This window comes from Cavia porcellus, unplaced genomic scaffold (assembly GCF_034190915.1).
Source record: "Cavia porcellus strain 051 isolate PalLab524CR breed Dunkin Hartley unplaced genomic scaffold, mCavPor4.1 scaffold_7, whole genome shotgun sequence".
Lineage (NCBI taxonomy): Eukaryota > Metazoa > Chordata > Mammalia > Rodentia > Caviidae > Cavia > Cavia porcellus.
In genome coordinates this window covers 72464494-72481437 of record NW_026947490.1, presented here as the reverse complement: position 1 = coordinate 72481437, position 16944 = coordinate 72464494, and the positions used below count along the sequence as shown (strand labels likewise).

General features: G+C 45.0%; 1 long non-coding RNA gene across 2 annotated transcripts in view; it reads left to right on the top strand.

Moving 5' to 3' along the window:
- The window catches only part of LOC134477025 (uncharacterized), a 42840-nt gene that overhangs the window by 24929 nt on the left and 967 nt on the right, over positions 1-16944 (top strand). Inside the window, exons 1-2 of one of the 2 annotated variants that reach the window (XR_010048913.1) lie at positions 6864-7164; positions 15993-16109. This is a non-coding gene — a long non-coding RNA (uncharacterized LOC134477025). Of the gene's footprint in view, positions 1-6863; positions 7165-15992; positions 16110-16944 lie in introns of those variants that run through there. The other variant, XR_010048914.1, reaches the window with a different exon arrangement.

The following is a 16944-nucleotide window of genomic DNA, read 5'->3' as shown; positions in this document are numbered from 1 at the left end:
TCCAGCACACCTCATCATTCTTTCTTCTTTATTCTCTTCCTATGACCCAGCCTCGTCTCCTCCCATCGAGGTATCCTGAGGACACTTCGGAGAGCACTGGCCAGAGGTGGCTGCTGCCTCTGGAGTCAGCCCTGAGCTGCCGCCCGGTTTGACTGTGATGGGACCTGAAACCCTCCTGCCAACAGAGTAGCCTGAGTTTAGCCAGTGGAGTGTAAAGAGATTCATTTATCACTTTTCACAGCTGGGCATTGAACCCAGTGCCCTACACACCCTCGGCACACCATACCCCCAGACCTTTCCCTCGCTGTCTCTGCATTATATGGCAACCCGGAAGGGTTAGGTGTGCTTTGCAAATCTTGGCTTCACCCTTACATCAAATACTTGACCAGAGGCTTGCGTCAAGAGCATCAGACCCAGACAGAAATCGAGGAGCTGGGAACGGCTGCACGGAAGCTGTGGCCAGCCTTTGGGTTCAAGTCTAATCAGACCTAGAATGAGAGGTGCGGGATCTGAAAAGCACATCTAGAGAGCAGAGACCAAAGGCTAGGTGGGAGGAAAACCAGACAGAACGCCAGGGGCCTCCTTTTCTGCAAGCACAGGTCGATCATCTCAGCCGCTGCCACTCTACCCTGCTGAAAGGTTCTGCCACTATCACACTGCCCAAGGTGGGCCCCTCACATTCCTTTCCACTTCCCAAGTGGTCAGCATGACCCTGACGTTGCTGGCATGGCCAATGCTATTGCCCTGAAAAGGCCAAGAGACGCTCTGGGAGCATTAAAGAATATTCACGGTCAAAGACATAGAAGCCATTTTCTACTTTGAGGAAAGAGTACAGCAAGCATTTGGGTCAGTTCAGCTAAGCTTGAGGGTGACTGCACCAGCTGGCAGGTAGTTAGCAGAGGTTTTAGCAGTTCTGATATTCTGTGGTCCCAGACTCATCTCATCTGAGAGAGGCCCAGGACTAAAAAAATCACAGGTTATCTCCTATCTGGAACAATGCCCTCTGCCTGAAATTTCCCAGTAGTTACTGATTACTTATTATCTATCCTGTATCGGCTGCTTCTGCAGCAGAAGCTGAGAACAACAGCTCAGTGTGTGTTAGTCCCAAGTGCTCTTCCAGGCAGGCTCACTCCATGCTGGCTGTTGTCAGAGAATGCATCCTTTACTCCTGGTTTCTAGCACACTCCTTCCTGCAGCTCTGTTCCCCAGGGCCCGCTGAACGGAGAGCTTAGCAGGCAGGAAGCCAGTGATGGAGGGGCCAGAAGCTGAGAAGCGAGCAGCGCACACCAGCTCATCCGAATGAAAGACAATTTATCAGCACAGGAAAATAGATGACATTAGTCACAGGGAACAGGAATAAATACGCCATCTTTTGAGTGCTAATATTTGGAGGAAAATGATTCTTACTGCATGAGAAATTTTAAAAGATATTCTGCTAAGAAAATGAAACACTATAAAATCCATAAAAGGGAAGGATTGGCAAAATTGAATTCAGTGATTTAAACATAAAAATAATGACTACTTCTGGTATTCTTGCGTTCTCATTTTACTTAAAAGTACATTTCTGAACATTTCTTCTCAAGTTAAAAGCAGGAATGGAGAGATATTCAAGAGATACCAGATGAGGATAATATTTTGGCCACCTGAAGATGAATCCTATTGGAAGCAAGTCCTGGGTTCCAGAAGCCTTGTGACATCTACCTGTCACTGAGGAAGCTTTCCCCATGGACTCACACTTTAATCAAACAACAGCTGGCCTGTCTGAGGTGCTTGTTATAGCCAGGCACACTTCCAAGTGCTGGATCTACGCTGATTTATTTATTATTCTCATAGGACAGAAAGGACCAGCAGCCCTCTGGGTCCTGTGCTAGTGTACTGATAGACTGGTTAACTCAGAAAGTGCATTGGAAAGACAGATTCAGCAGAAGGGAAACAGCCAACGTGTTACGTAGATGTCCCTGTGGTTCAGTGGCAGAGACTGAGTGCCCTGAGGGGAAAATGATGGGGGCAGACAGACCGGGCAGATGGAGCCTGGCTCTCTTGCCCCAGAGCCAGAGCCCAGGCGGACCTGTCGGGAAGCCAGGTAGCCAGTGTGACTGCTGCCTTCATCCAGGGGCACAGCTTGAGCTGAGATCGAGGCCAGAACAAGAAGCCTGGAAGGAAGAGAAATGGAAGGCTGGAGCAAAGCCGCGCTCACCCCCTGGGACCAAGTGGCAGGTATGTTTCCAGAGACCCAGGTCTGATCCTCTGCTGGGACGGCCTCCAGCACTCTGCAAACACCTACTGTGGGTTGCTGAGGTGGAAAATTACAAGAATGACAGTGACAGGGAGTCGTGCCAGACTTCATCCCAACGCCGAAATGTGGGTATAAACAAAAGTAGGAAAAAAAAAATCTCTGTCCCCTCCGTAAGCCCTGGAAAGCGCTACTAAACCATGGTTCAGTCCCTCCTTTCTGTCAGTTCTGGGAATATGATTCGCAGGAGTACTGATTTCAGGTCTCCATGTTCTTATGATTACTGGAGATTTTCAGTTATTTGAGTCCTATGTGGTCTTTTTTTGGCCATAGGCACTGATGTCAAGTTTTGTTACTAAGCTCACCAGTTTGGAAAAAAAAGTGACACTAAGAAATTCATTGTGCGTTACTGCCTGCAATCCATGTGCTGGGGGCCATGTCACTTGGTATTCATTATACAGAATTCTCTATCATAAAGAAAGGTTTAGTACCTCTATCCTGCTAAGGGCCAGATAATAAAGGTCCCAACACTCCACTCTGCCCTGGTGGGGAGCAGCCATGGGCGATAAAAGGAGAGGTGTCCTTGTGTTCCAACAAAGTCTTACTCACCACGCGAGCAGCATTCTGGATCAGGTGCATGGGCCAGGCCATAGCTGCTGATTCATGATGCAAATAACAAACAGTACAGTCCATTCTTTCCACAAGCAAACCTCTAATTATCCTTCCCTAAGGACAGAGGAGGAAGGGACCGTGCTGCACACCCAGAGCAGGGAGCTACTGCTGTTTCTTGTGTCTTACATTTGTAGTGTTGGAAGGGAAATAGCTTTAAACCAAAGTTTGTCTTGCTTTTTAACATAAAAGGGGCTAGAACGTCCTAGTCTCTATTTTCTTGAAAGTGAGGAATCCCCATTTGCCCCATCCTCATCCTCCCATCTGATGAAGTCTTCTTTGCACACAGCAAAGTGGGAGACCAGGAACTTCTGGGTGGCTGAGATTCTCTCTCCCATTTCTCTGGAAGCATTGTCTAACCAAGGAGCCTTTGTAATTTTGTCTTCTTGGAATAGTTTACACATATAAAGAGTTAATAGAATTAAAATAAAGGCAAGCTATTGTTTCCTCTAAGATGTGGAAAAATCCTGAGGTAAAAGTGAGTGAAAAATTATTAGAAGAGAATTATCACAGCCAAAATCAAGTCCAAAGGTAAAATATATTTGCCTAGCTTATCTGAGGAATGAAAGCATTCCGCCAACGGGCAGAACTTGCCCAGCTATAAATTCTCTTCAGCAGTTGGCAAAGTTCCCCTCTGTTATTAGCAGAATTGAGATGTTGAAACTTTAACCCTTAGACCTGTGATGTCACTTTCTTTGGAAATGAGGTCTTTGCAGAGGTACTGAAATCCAGCTGAGGTCATTAAGTTGGATCTCATATGATCAGGGTTCTTCTAAGAAGGAGCAGGTTGGCTTGCAGATGCACAGGGAAAGGAGGATGTCAGGGTCAGCTCTGAGGAAAAGACGGTCATGAGAACACACAGGTAATGGCTCGAGCGATGCAGCCTCAAGGCAAGGAGCAACAAGCATACATGGTAAGGGACAGAAGCCAGCAGACAGCGTGGCATGGAAAAGTGTCCTCAGAGCCCTACGGGAGGAGCCACTCTTTCCTGCACTTTGGCACTAAATATCTGGCCCCCTGAACCGCGAAAGGAGAAATTTCCGCTGCTTCCAGTCAGCCATTGGTGGTGGTTTATTAAGCAGCTCTAAGAAGTCTGTGTCCCATTGAGAGGCTGAAGTACACCAGCAACTCACGTTCATTCTACAGGGTCCTCTCTGTGGATGTCCCTGAACCCTCCAGCTCCTTGCTATCTGGATTCAGTCTCTCAGCTAGGAAATACACCCAATAATCCTTAATGCCACACACAGGCCGCCTTTCTGGTTTCACTTTGATTCATTGTTGGTTCAGATTTTATAGGACTTTTAAAGTTAAATGGCAAATGATCACCCTATTTCTTTTCCACTTTTTGTTATGTGAACTCAGGGCCACTGCCAAGGGCAGATGGCAAACTGTCAGCACCTGATAATATGATGGAAATCCCTGGTATGTCAGCGATTGTTCTCCTGTATTAGCTTCTTTGGGTACTATGAGCTCCTGGCAGATAACAAAGCTCTGTACTGTCTAAACTTCTGAACATCTGACTCATGTTCATATAACTCCTATTGTCTTAGTCTGTGTTTGTCAGAGGGGAGTTTTCTGCTATCTTTTGTTTTCTTTTAGAGCTCTTCCCCTTAACTTGGCCTGTATTCAGTGACAGAGGTTTAAAGCAGCCCTGCACTCCGGGTAGCAGAATCACACATCAGTCTGCTAGAAGTCCTGTTTTAATTCTGTGGGGTTCTCATGGGTTCACAGTGTGGTCAAATGTAGAGAATTTCGCAGGAAGAAATATTTTAATAGCCAGCATTTACTGGGTGGTTCCCATCTGCCCAACATTCCTCTATATATCTGGCCTGGGATGACTCCATTCATTCTTACAAAAGCCCTCTAGGCCAGCTGCTATCAGTAGTTAAAACTAGAAACCTCACACAGTGCTGATAAGCAACACTTGGGAAGTTGGAAAGCTGGCCAGAGCCAAAATTACGGCACACTCTGAGGTCCTGGCTGCAAAGTGCTGTCCTTAGCCATTACTCTGTTGGCTTCCTCCCGATAAGAAATGTCCTACGCTTAATCCGAAACTCATATTTTCTTCAATGTTGTTTATGTCCTTTTCAGATAATGCAAAAGTTACATCTGCTTACTCCCCTAAGTTTGTAGGGTCATCCTTGCACCCAGAGTCCAGCTCTCTGGGATTTATGGTCATGTTACAAATGTCCTCCAGCCTGTGAATAATCAAGGCTGTTTATAAGTAGTGACCAGGCCTCTTACAAGAAATATCATGAGGTCTCAAAATTTAACACTGTATTTTTATCATGGTACCTACGCTAAAGTTACTGAGGCTTTTGTGAGTCTAATCACTTCTGTGAAGAACACGTGAAGAGAGGAGGTCAGACCCATGAGGAGACCCATGAGGAGCTGGGGTCCAGAGGTCTTCTAGGGAGCATCTGCAGCTCGGCAAGGCTTGCTGCCAAGGTGGTCCAGAGGGCAAGGGTGGGTCGGAGCTTTTATGGCAGGAACTCAGTTCTACCTGCCACAACATCCCTGCAAATTTTAAAACATCCTTAAACATCCTGAAACAACATTCATAGATGGTATAATCTGCTTACATGCGTAAGTTAGAAAGTATATATAGTATCTCCACCAAAACATTAAGAAAAGAAATGAAACAACAGTAAATGTACACAATCTTCATTTCCTAGGGCTGACCGTAATGAAGTTTCTCCAAATGTCTGAACTCTGGTGTGGAATGTTTGCAAATGTAGTGTTGATTCATGTGCAGTGATTCAAGGATGCATGAGGCTCACATACTGCGTCAGTCAGCTTCTTATTACGGTAACAAAATACTGAATAATAACAAGTGAGAGGGGAAAGTATTTATTTTGGCTTGTGGTTTTAGAGTCAAAGTTTTGCTAGCTTATTGCTTCCGGGCCTGAGCTGAGGCAGTACATTAGAGAAGGCTGTGGCAGAGCAAAGACATTCATATGATGTGCACAGGAAGCAGAGAGAACAGGGGAGAGAAAGTGAGGAAGGGGTCAGGGATCAGATGTAGTCCCCAAGGTCGTGCCCCTATGGTCACTTCCTTTGACCTAGGACCTCCTCTTCCTCCCAAGAATGGCATGAAATGACTATACTTTCACCAATGGATTAATTCACTGATGAATTTAGACTTCTCATCCAAGCATCTTCCAAAAACCCCACGTCTGAACACAAGAGAATCTGGGAGATAATGTAGATCTAAATCATAACACATATCACAGGTGACATTGCCACAAAATATACAATCATGAGTGGCACTGCCACAAGATGTACGATCTTCCTGCAGTTAAAAAAAAAAAAACCTGCTGACGTAACAGCATACAATTTTTACCCTATCTTAGTGGTATTTCGGGTTACTCAGCCTCTATCAAAAACTAATTGATACAGAAATTGAGTTAAATCCTGAATTTGTCATTTATAATTCAAAAGTTACTGGGGTAAAGGACTGTTCTTTGTGCCATGGGACTGTTTTATGCCTTCCATATCTGACCAAGTGCTGTGAAAAACAGTGCCCCCTTACCTTTGCAAGACACCTCAGTGACTTTAACACTTAGACCTTTGAGAGGCCTTCATCCCAAATGTGACACTCTGCCCTTGGCCACTAGAGATTTATGTCCATCTCATAATGGAAAATACATCTATTCCACCCAAAAAGTTCCAAAGTGTAGGCATTCCTTAATACCGAGTTGTGGTCCTACTACTAGGTCTTTAAGTGAATTGGCTGCTAAATGAAGGGTACATATAGTATGTACAGGAAAGTAATCAGAGCAGAGACGTGGTCAAAAAAAAGTCAGCTTGATGACTTTGCTTTTATTTGCATAACTCTTACATGCAATACTGCAATGTGTAATAGAACTATAGTACTACAATACAGTACAATCAGCAGAAATTACTGTACTGTATAAACAAGGTGTACTGTCCCCCTCCCAAAAAAGGACTGGTCGTAATTCAAAGGAGTGGCTTCTATTTCCAAACAGTCATTAAACAGGTAGGTCATTAACAAAGGAATATCTGGATATTAACAAAGGAATATCTTTTAGACTTGCTTAAAGTCCAAAGTCTTGTCCAAGACTGAGGTCCGACTCAAGTGTGAGCCCTTGTAGAAACAGAAATAGAAGTTACGTACTTTCAGGATAGAGTAGTACAGGCGGCACAGAGCAAACATGTCCATTCCAAGAAGGAGGAAGAAGAGAACAGCAAGAAGGGATCAGCCCAACAGAAGGTCAAACCTGTGGGGCCAACAGTGTACAGTAAGCTCCATGCCAGTAGCTGACTGTGGTCAAGCCCACTGTGGTCAAGTGTGGGTGCCCAAGGGTTTGGGAGCCCTCTCTTACAGTTTTGTTGGCTGTAGCCACATGGCTATTCTCTTGGGGGGGTTTTGCATGCTTTCCATGGTGGACATTTGTTACAGTTTATGTCCAGGTGTCCCCAAGAGCCTCATGCACTCATAGGTAGGGCTTGGGAAGGTGACTGCTTAACAGGTTTATAGCTGATTTGTTGTTAGGAGGTGGGGTCTGGTATGGAAAGGGAGACACTGGGGACATGACCTGGTCCCTCTCTTCACTCTCTCCTCCTGGCTACCATGTAAGCTGCTTCTCCTCTGTCATGCCATTTTGCCTTGGAGACAGCCAACCATGCAAGAACTGAAACTTCTACAAACTTTGAACCAAAATGACCCTCTTCTCCTCTGGGTTGGATGTGTGGTGTTTTGTCTCAGTGAGGAGGAAAATCACTGAGATGGTGTTGCATGGCACTGGCATCTCTGCCTTCCTGGATTCTCCACTGCCGCCATAGCTCCCTTACACACACTCCATGGGCTATTTTCAGGGGTTCCCACTCCACACACATGCCTGACCTCCCAAGGGAAGAAGAGAGTTTGGCAGACTGTCCACACCCGATAACGTGACTGATGCGCCAACCCTTGGCTTCTTTGAGTATCATGAGCTCATGGAGTATAACAAAACACTGCTCTGTCTAAACTGTTCTGAGTGTGTGGCCAGCATTCATGTAATTCTCATTGTAGAAATTATCATAGCCTCACAACTCCTGCATTCTGCATCAGCATCACACGAATGATGTCATGGTTCACTGCCAACCTAAGCTGGACCTGGGCTGGCTTGAATCACATCTGTCATGCCTGTGGCTAAATGCAGGGCAGTGAACTCTGAGGTGGCTGTGGGTACACTGGGCACTCTTGTGCTCTTTTCTGAAATGACTCTGCCTTGGAAAATCTTTGAAACAAAGAGTTTGAGCCTGTGATGAGTGTGATGCTTGCAGATTCCTGAGATGCTTTCCGCTGCACCAGCAGAGAGTGTTTGGCTTCTGTTTATCATTGTTAATCTCCTCAGCAGCTATGCCCTCCTTGGTTATAGGTGTTTCTTTCCTGGTGAGGCTGAGAACTTTTCAAATCTTTCCACTCTACTCCCCACCCCCACAATCTCACTGTGAATTTGGCCAAAAGCAGTAACATCTGTGCGGCAGACCGAATGCTTTGCTGTCTTGAAATCTCTTCTGTCAACTGTCAAGGTTGGCTTGCTGCAAAGTCTCGGGCATGAACAAAATGTGGCCATATTCTGTGCCATGGTGTGGTAAGGATGGGCTCTAGTCTGGTTCCCAACACAATCCTCATTTCCTTGAAAGCCTCATCGTGACAGCTTGCTTGCACTCTCTGCATTTCTAACATTCTATACTTGATTCTTACCAGAATCACCCCTTAAGCTCTGCTACAGGCTGAGTTTTCCCGGGATTGCCCTTCCAAACTCCTCTGAATTTCTCGGTAATCAAAGGCTCCTCCACATTTTCAAGTAGAGTAATTTCCCTAAAACTTGATATCACTTGTCTGTCATTAGCTTTTTGCCACTATAACAAATATTAGAGATAATTAAACTGGTAAAGAAGAAATTTACTTTGGCTCCTGGTCTTGGAACTTTCACTTCAAGATCAGGCAGTACCATAGTTTTGGGCCTGTGACATGTGTAGCACTTTGCAACAGGGGACCGTGGTGGGTCCATTTGCTTACAAGGGAGGGCTGGCCAGGGTCTCCAGTCCCTGGGGGATACCCTAGTGACCTTTGGACCTCCCACCAGACTTTATCTCCTAATGCACCATATTGGTGCTGAAGATTTTAACACAGACTTTCGGGGGACCCTCATCCTGACAACAGCACTTGTCACAAGTCTTTTTTAATGACTCTGTAATGATCAAGCATTATTAGTGTTGGCTCCAAAGACCTTTCACACCAGGGGCCAGGGGAAGAGAGACTGCCGAAGGTAACAGGGTTCAGAGTCAGATGCAGGCAGGCTGCTCAGGAGCCTGGGTTCTTTCCCACCAGTCTAAACCAAATGACTTCAAGAGGGAGAAATGTCTTGCTTCTGGGATGTGGGATAAATTGCACTTGAGCAGAGATTAAGGATGAGATATATTTATGCAGGGCAAAGGGGGAAGGAAAATTTGTACCTGAAGAGACAAGAGCAGAACAGGAAGTCCTGATGTTGTGAGGTCTCCGGGAGGAGGTCAAAGGCCCGGAGCACAGGCGGAGGGGCAGCAGTCAGGGAGTCCTCCTCTTGCGCAACTGAGAGTCCCAAGCTACCCCCACCCCAAAGCTGACTGTTGGAAAGAATGAACTGTGCTCACTGTGAGCCTTTGTACGGAGAACCACACAGCTTTGTCTGTTCTGAGTGGCTATGAGGGTGAGGGTCACAGTGCACCACTGCCAGGCCCCTGGTTCTCTGTGAGCTCCGTGTAGAAGGGAGTAGTCTGAAGACAGGGTAGGAGCCCCAGTCCTGACCCGGCCCGTGTCCTGGGCCTTCTTCTTTCTCTTTCCTCATTTTTCTGCAAGCCTGGGATAACAAAGGGTATCCCAGCGTATGCTTCCAAGATGCGAGGAAATCACAGAGGAGTCAGACATGCAAAGCCTGAGAAGACGCATGCTATGGAATAGTAAAGAATCACACAGTTTTATTACTTTGGCAAGGGTGGGTCTTTCAGTGCATGGCAGTAATTAACATCCACCCAAGCAACCCCACAGAGGAATGTCTCGGTCTACATGGGTGTATTGAGGCACCCAGTGCTTTCCAAATGTTTTCACATATGTTATCCAATTCGATCTTTAAAATTGTTCTATGACATAAGCAACATGGTTAGGATTAATTGTAATTTTCCTAATTCTGGAAACAGCTAAGCCACAGTGTAGTGTGCACTGGATCTGAGTATAATGGTCCAGTCTTTCCAATTCCACTTTACTTTGCTTTCCAAAGACACAGCAGAGACAGCTGCACTTGTCCAATTTCTCGTTGAAACTTGAGAGGTAAAAGCACAGACTCTGTGCTTTTCTGGGTTCTCTGAACATTGTATACAATCTACAGGGAAGCTGAATTTCCAAGTCTTGTTTCAATTCAGCTCATGATTCCCTCTTTTGCTTCAGCCTCTCTAGATAAAATTTTCTGCCTCTTCTGCAGCACTCCCATGAGGCTCTGCGCTCACCCCGGTAATTACAGATATTGCATCATATAGCAGTAATTTGTTTATATGTCTGTCTCCCTGGCCTCTCCAGCCTACTCCCCACTCCAGTGATGGGGAGACCAAGCCTAGCATCTGGGGCTCATCCTTGGTCTCTGGTACCAAGCAGTTTGCTGGAGATAACACAAGCAACTCTCTCCCTGCATTCTGTATCTCTCATCTCTGTCTGTCTGTCTGTCTGTCTGTCTGTATGTATGTATGTCTCTGTCTCTCCTCATAGACCACAGATTTACCTGTATTCTGTCTCCCTGAAAGGAACTATGGTTTATCACTTTTAGTTGAACTGCCATTAATTAATGCTATATTCACTGTTACTGAGATTTGTCAGAATTATACTTTCTGACATTGTTTTCCAAATATAGATAGCCTTATATACACTGATTTCCATGTATATGAAACTTTTATTTTCAGTGCATAAAACTTAGGAACACTTTAATGGAAAATAACTTAAACAAAATTATGACGTTTAAAAGTAATTTACAAAATAATAAAAAATAATTGCACATTGCCAGCCCCCTGAAGTAATCTGTGCAGTTACAGTTAGCTAAATAAAAATATAATAAAGTTTAATTAGAAGTGTTGTTTAGGGTTTTTTTCAGTGTGTGTTTAAAACTCATCAAAATATATTGAGATAAAAATTTACATTTGCAGATTTCTAATAATAGCTCATAGATAAAGATATGGACACGATTCTTTCATTCCAATCCGGTTATGCCAAAGTTCAGTTGTAATTTTAGTAATAATGGGCCTTCTACTGTCATCCAAATGCAATCCTTATAAAATCTAACCTCACTCACTGAGCCCGTGGAAGTGGAAGTGACAATCACATAAAAATATTTAAATGATATACATTAAAATATTACCTTAGGAATTGTAACTCTACCCAACCTCAGTAAGAACGTACGTAAGATCAGTTTGATAGCAGCAGTCCAACTCAGAAGAGAGAAACAGACACGGCTATTAAGGGAAAAGAATGCACACAGACCTCCGTGGGCTGGGGTTGGTTGCTTTGAAAATGGAGTCAAGCCTGGGGTGATCCTGCACCCAGGGGTCCTCACAGGACATTCCCCATCCTTCCTGGTGCTCACGATCACTCGGGCCTGTGCTCATGCACTCATGCTATGAGATCTTCTCTGCTGCACACATCATCACAGTTTAACTTGTGGAGACACATGGACCTGTCATCTCAGGTTTTCAGGTCAGAAGTCCAGCTTGGCTCAGTTGGCTTCCTGCTGTAGGCACCACAGAGCTATTCCCCAGGTATGGGCAGGGTGGGCTTTTAGAAAGGAGTGTATCCAGGTACTGGTGAGTTTTTTCCAGCTCTACGACCCATGGCTTATGTCCACGTTCACTTGCTGCTGGTCAGCTGGGGGCCTCTACTGGCTGCTGGAAGCCTCTTTCCGGCTTTGTGTCTGGACATTCCAGAGGCAGTAATAGCACATAAAACCCATCTCACACATGTAGCCTCCTGGGGTTCCTCTTCCACCGCTGTCTCTGCTTTATGTTAGAGAAGTTGTTCTGCACTTAGGGCTCAAGTAATTATCCTGGGCCCATCTGCTTAACCCAAGATAATCTTTATCCCTCAAGATTCATCACCTCAATTATGAGAAGTCTCTCTTGCCATGAAAAATCCACAGGCCCAGGGCCAGGGACCAGGGATGGGTGTTTGGAGAGGTGCTAATGGATGGACTGCAGGGCAAGTTGGGAAGATCAGGATTTAAACTCTGCTTCTGCCAGTTTAGTCTGTTGTGACCTTTTTTTTTTTTTTCTAGTTAACTCCTTGGGCTTCCTCTTAGTTGAGAAAACTGTAAAATACCTTCTTGACTTTTTTTCTCATAAGAGATAATTAGCTGGGGCTGGGGATTTAGCTCAGTGGCATAAGCACCTGCCTTGTAAGCAGGCGGTCGTGAGTTCGATCCCTGGTACCGGTAAAAATGAAAAAGACCAAAAAAAAAAAGAGAGATAATTAGCTTCAGTAGAAAACATTGTTTCTCATAATTATTTCTCCAAATCTTTAACCATCTTCTGTGGGAGCTGTGCTTCAGCTTTATACTGGTGAGCTATATTTCTCCATTTCTAAGAAGCAAGATACCTCCTCAACTGATTTCCTGCCAAGTTTTCTTCCCATGCTCCCATTATTATATAGTCAGGATCTGAATTTTAGCAGAAAGTAAAATTTTTTTGTACATAAGTTTACTATAACTGTTGGTATAAAGTGTTTGTAGCACACAATAAATAAGAGCAAAATATTAAATACTCATTTTGTCAATTCTACATAGCCAATTGATTCCAAGAGAATATTTCACTTATTCCCCCCCCCAACCCTTGTGCTGAATAGTCAAATTATAATTACAGTTGAACTAGGATTTGGCAGAGCCATATCCCAGCTTGCCACTTATCTCTTTCCTCAATAAATGTGTCATAATGTGTAATAATTTTGATTAGCTCTTTAACATCACCTTTGAGGTCTGGATTTTCAGACTGTTTGCTCGTTTGGACTTTCATCCCTGGAGCTGTACAATTTTACCTGCACTGGCTTCTCCGTGAACCTTTGCAAGGGAAGCAGTTACGTGAGCAGCGTTGCTATGAGTCTTTGTACAGACTTTTGACTGTGGGTCTGCGTGGTCTTCATTTTCTGAGTCACTCTTCCTGTCTCATCCCCAGGCACCATTGTGTCCTAAACAGAGCAGTCAAATCCATCATCTTCAGCACAGTTTCAGTCAGAGGATTATACCTGGCTGCTTTTATTATTCATAATGCGATGCTTTTGAGTTTTCAAACATTTGAGTCTCTTGTTTGAGTCTCTGATTCTTTCCTTTCATCACAGAGCTGCTTAGGAGAGTCACTGAGTTTTCCTGAAGGACAGCATTTTCACCCAAACCACCCATTGCTTCTCTCTGAAGCTGTTTTATGTGGTGTCATTCCTTTGGGACTGGAATGATTTTGATGTATCTCCCAGCCACTGTGTGAAAGTGAGCCACCACTGTTCCATAAAATGAAAGTTGCAGAGCTAATTTTCCACATTAGACGGTCTCTGCCCCCTCTAGTGCAGCTGAGGCAGGAGACTGCATGGGATGCCGAACAAAGCCACGCATACAGAGTAGGAGAAAAGGGTGTCTTTCTTGCCAGCATCCCTTGGGTGCGTAGTGTCCACTGAGAACCCAGAACAAAGTCCTGTTTCCACTTTTATGTTGTTTCTATCCTACAGAGAAATTTTTCATTGAAAATCAGCACAAAGCAAAGATACAAAAGCAAAAGCAATGGTTAAAGGGAAATGAACAGCAGTCCAGGAGGCGGGAGCTTCGGACGAGTCTTTCCAAGTCCACTGTGCTCCACCGCCATCTACCTCACCACTCAACCCGCACAGGGCTAGGATCAAACCATCCATCCCCTCAGGGAGCTCTGCTATATCAGTTTCTTCCAGGCAGCCCAGCTGCCCGGCACAACCACAGCTGTCCAGCTTCACACTGGGGGATGGTCTTGCCTTTTCACAGGTAACTTGGGCACAATTTGCCAAGTCCTGCCAAATTCAGTGCAGGTAACTTGAGAAAACTTGGCCCAACTGAGGCAACCTGAGGCTCCTGAGTTTGCTATAAACAGGTCCAATCTGCTACTAACTTATACTCTTCCACCCAGCAGGATATTTTTTGATTAGAGCTTTTTCTTCCCTTGAAACACACTGGCTCTTCATTAGAGAATAGTAGCCCTAGTACTGGCACCTCTGGAAAATCCAAGAAGGTTTGAGCACTGTGTCTAACAGCCAACACCAGCTGCTGCACAGATGCTCCAGTACTAGTGGGTGTGATTTTGTGACACAGGCAATAGCTGCGTGGTCCTAAAGGGCTCCTGTGGCTCTGCATCTGGTGACCAGCATTCTGTGGGCTGCAACTGGCTAGACCAAACCTTGTAAAACCCTCTGTCTTTGGCCCAAACAAGAGGAAAGATAGAGGGGTTGAGAGGGGAGGAGGCCAGACACTGAAATTGTGCTCTGGAATTTTGCTCTGTCTACTGCACAAATGGAAAGAGGTATTATTTGTACAGAGCTCATTGAGGGTGCAGCCAGAAGGACAGACTGAGCTCTGGTCACTCCAAACCCTGCCTGGCTCTACACCAAGCTTGGGCGGGCTCATGACTGCCCCATGCCACAGCTGATCCTCTGCAGAGCACATCAGGGTGGAGCCATGGCATGCATTGCCACAGAGGGTTCCCGGGCTTGCATTCTTGGGGCAGACCTATTCTTCTAATTTGGTTTCCTTCTGCAGTCCAGAGCTCTTCCTCCCCTAAAAATGTCCTTTCTTCTGTGCTTGGTCAGGGAAGGCAGGTGGGAGCAGAGCACTGAGCATCATCAAAGGCACTGAGTCATGGAGCTGAATTTCCTTTGTAAGAATTTAGGAGAAATAATGGCAATTGGCAGTAACTTAACATTTCTTGCATTTTTCATGATACTGGTTTGCCCCTGCTCCAAGTGTGCCCTCCTGGATGGGAAACTGTCCTCCAGTGGCCATGCTTTCCACTCCTGGCCCTCCTTTCCACATTCCTTTGGCATGTGGCTCCATGTCACCCTGGGGGCAGACTCTAGCTCACTGCAGTCAGCTTCTGTGGGAGCACCTGACTCAGGGCTGATGCTTCCTGCAGCAGAATTTGCTACCTGCTGTTTCTTCCTTCAGCCTCACACTCCTGGAAAACCCAGGTCGAGTTCCCTGCTCATCACCCAGGACTCTGCCATGAGTGATTTTTCCTCTCCCTGACAGTATGCTTCTGGGGGCACTCTGGGGTTCAGGGTCCCACCATCTGTCTCCTGTTCTCAGGGCAGAAAAAGGCCTTAGAGTCTGCAGATAGGTTCTACTTTCTTAGGTTTCGCTGTGTTAGTAGGAACATGGATGCTCATGCAAAGTACAGTATTTAATGGAATGAACCTTACCTTAAAATGGCTTAGCTTGCTGTAAGGTAAGGTGATAGAAGAAGAATCCATTTGAGAGTCTGAGCATGCAGCAAGCTGATGCTGCATATATTCCATACATATATTCCGTACACACCTACATCGACACGTAATGCTTGGCTATACCTATGTATCACTAATGAAGAATGACCTAATCACTGAGGAAATGATTACTAGCTGAATGTCCAAACTTGCTCTAGCATGTTTCTAAATTATTATGCAAATATAGAGAGAAAGCACATTACTCAAAAATTTTAAGAATGAAATAATTATAAAGATATTAATCTTATCAGATGCTTTTAAAAAATAAATATACAGTAAAGGCTTCATTGCTCAACTCCTTCTGCCTGGAATGTTTCTTAACAGTCTAACTTGAATTCCAGCTGGTTTGAAAAGATTCCTAGTTATTATGATCATGGTTTTTATTTTGCTTTTCTCTAACGATTCCTGGTGTAAGAGAAAGCACATTGCACAAAGTAGATGCTTAACAAGTATTTATTGATTAAATAAATCAGTTATAGTGAATAGGAACTAGCAAGCACAAAGTCCTGATGGTTTGATATTTCATTTATTCACTCATTTCTGTTTCTTAGAACATACTGCTCTCTTGTTATTTACCAGGTATTGTTCTGGACACTGGAATGGAGCAGGGAAGGCAGGCGCGTGCTCTTCATGTTCTAAAAGAGGCGGCCGAGTGGGCACAAACCAGAAGACATCCGAGGCGGTGATGTGAACCTGGTAAAAGTGGGAACAGGGCTGGTGCTGTAGAAAGCACGGATGTTGCAGAAACACAAACTCTAGCGCCTCCCTTCTCGGCCAGCGCTGGATGAATGCACAGGAGAGGTCAGCAAGGCTGCCCAGAGGTGCCATCCCTGTGGTCACCTTCCAGAGTGTGGATCGGAGCAGAAAAAGAGTATGATCTTGGGCATAAGGCTGGAAAATAAAAGGAGAAAAACCTCCAAGAGAGGCCTTAGAAACCTGGGCCACTTTTAAGCTCCCAGTACTGACTTAGATTTACCTTTCTCCATGGCACCTAGGGAGCAGAGCCTGGCTAAAAGCAAATGTTGTTAATTTAATTGCACTTTGTAGGTTGGCTCTGCTTCTCAAAATGAGTGTACTTTGGGTGTTAGAGCTGCCTCCTGGCGATTCTTGTCTCCAGGGGAATGCAGTAACTTACTCAGATGATATTCCAGCAATGAGCCTTGTGCAGAGCTGTGTCTAAGAAAGAGCTACCAAACAGTGAGAGGATTCTTTTTGTCTACAGAATTTGCATGCTCATAGGAACTGTGAAAAAACAGAGCATTTCTCAGCTTGGACTCTGTCTTTATGAAGTTTCATTGACCTTAGGGAGAAGACAGAGAGGACAGACCACAGCCATTTGAACTTCTTCCCCCTCTCCTTCAGGAGTCCTCGTTCTCCACGGTGACTAAGACTCGATGTGTGTTCATCCCCCTTTAGACTCTGTGTGTTTTTTCTTCTGCCCAGCATGGATAGGGAACTGCCTCATACAGCAAAAAATGAAGTCACAGATGTCTGACACAGTCAACCTTGTTCTACAGGAGGGAACAGCAGA